Here is a 2,484-nt window from a genome sequence, read left to right as displayed (position 1 = left end):
TGAATGATGTGAGATTTATCCCTTTGTTTTGGTTGTTGGACCTCAGTTGAGAAATTGAAATGGATGTCGTTCTGTCAGAGAAAGAGAGACAAAGAGAGAAATTTGGGGAGGGTAGCATTTTAGTGACATTCAAACGAAAGAGTCTATGATGTCGCTCACTATTTCTTTTGCTTTTTATTGTTTGAATTAAAGAATGTTTCGATTTTTTTTTTAATTCATGTTTTTATTAATAAATCATCAACATACAAATCCTTTCCATTGTTTCACACGACAATGAGAGGAAAATATTGAAATATTTTATATTTCATATAATACAAAAGAAATAGTGGGTGATGTCAATTGTTCCCTTGTTTGCACTGAGACCACAAAATGCATATAACTGTTTTTTATTATGATTACTAAGTGAACTTGAAAGATGTCATAACTTTCTCATTTTGATTAAGATAAAATTTTCAGCGTTATGCTTGTTTGATTTTCCTCTTGTTATTCAAATAAACTTTTTGTTGGGGGTGGACTTGCCCTTTAGCGCCATCTCAAGTCCTCAACTACTCGTACCTGGCCAGTTTCCTGACCCATAATGCTAATGTAGTCTAGTAATATAGACCCACTTGAATGAAAACATGCTAATTAACTACTCAATACATTTATACCGCAATAATTATGTTACCAAGTAGCAAAACAATTACCTTTCCTCTCAAAACATTTTAGTTTCTCTATACAAATACAATTATAGGTCAATTTATTCTCTGTAGTATTAGTAGATATCTAAAACGTATATTTTAAGATTATGTATTTATAACACACAGTCAATGAGAGACCACACACAGTTCACTCCCCCTTTAAAGTTAATCAGATTTTTTTATATATACATCGCCTACGTATCCGACTTAGCTATTTTAATTATTACATCCTTTTAAATTTAGTTTAGAAATGACGATAGCGTGCGTGCTTAACATTATTTTCAGTCTTTTTATATACACAATAAAATCAACTCCCGCCTCAGCCTCTATGGCTACCGGTCTAGTCAAAACATTGCAGATAAACAATCATCCATTAACGGTATTTGGAAAATATATATTTCCTGACTTTATTTAACATTATGTCTGTGTCTCAACAGTAATTTAACCACCGTGCCCTTTGAGTTTCCTTTTTAGATCGCAGGTGAGATTGAGTAAAGTAATTGTATCAAGGTTCCTGTTTCAAAAACCGTGTTGTCGATTACAGGTCTAGAATTTCAATCATAAATCCAGCGCTTCATGCTTTTGACAGTTCTTGTTGAGTTTTTGTCATGAGTTTTTCTGAAAAAGGGCCCTATTTCTAACACAGGCACTGTTAACACGGAGTAGTAGACAAAGAAGGAGACTATCTTTCTCAGTTTGTGAATTGAACCAATGTCCATTCATTCCTCTCGAAACACCCCCCCCCCCCATATCTTCACCACTTTTGAAAGAAAGAGAAAAGGAAAGAAAGGGGGAGAGAGAGAGAAAGAAAGAAAGAGGGGGGGAGAGAGAAAGAAAGAAATTAAAAGGAAGGAAGATCGCCATCATCATCATTTATTCATCATTATCATCATCACCACCATCATCGTTCATTCATCATCCACGTTGGGGAGAGAGTAGTCCAGATTGGACCTTGTTGTTTGGAAGTGCCTTTTCCCAAAGCTAACATAGAGGGCACATGTCTCCCAATCTCTAATCAACGCCAATCCACTCATCTTCTGGGGAGGGAAGATGAGTGGATTGGCGCTGATTAGAGATTGGGAGACATGTGCCCTCTATGTTAGCTTTGGGAAAAGGCACTTCCAAACAACAAGGTCCAATCTGGACTAGGGAGAGAGCGGTTCTTGCCCCTATATAGCCCTTCTGTTAGACTTTTTTAATGCACCGCGCCCCCACCTTAGCTCAACTATATGATGATGATGATGATGATGGTGGTGGTGGTGGTGGTGATGATGATGATGATGGTGGTGGTGGTGGTGGTGATGATGATGATGATGATGATGATGCCGGTGATGATGATGATGATGATGGTGGTGGTGGTTGTGGTGGTGGTGGTGGTGGTGGAGATGATGATGATGACGGTGGCGATTGCGTATGTTTCTTTCTTTCTCTTTAATCTGGAAGAAGTTCCAAATAGTTTCACTTATTTTATCCTTGAGATTGTACGGGTTATGTCGTGAAACCCCACTCACAAACCTTACTCCAATATTGATTTAAATGTAACAAGGCACTGGCGTAAATCCCGGGGGGGGTGGGGGGGATATACCCCCCCCCACTTTTCGAGGAGGGGGGGATGGCCTGTACAAACATCCCCCCCACTTTTTACGAAAGAAATGAAAAAAAAATCACAAGAGATAATTGTTTTATAGGTGAACATTCTTCCAAAAATACCGCTTAACAAATAAAATAATATTATTGAATCATAAAATTCAAATAAAGAGCCAGTTCACCATTTCCAAACGAAATACTTCCAATTCATCAATGT

Source organism: Lytechinus pictus, chromosome 14 (assembly GCF_037042905.1).
Source record: "Lytechinus pictus isolate F3 Inbred chromosome 14, Lp3.0, whole genome shotgun sequence".
Classification (NCBI taxonomy): Eukaryota; Metazoa; Echinodermata; class Echinoidea; order Temnopleuroida; family Toxopneustidae; genus Lytechinus; species Lytechinus pictus.
This window is presented reverse-complemented; position numbering follows the sequence as displayed.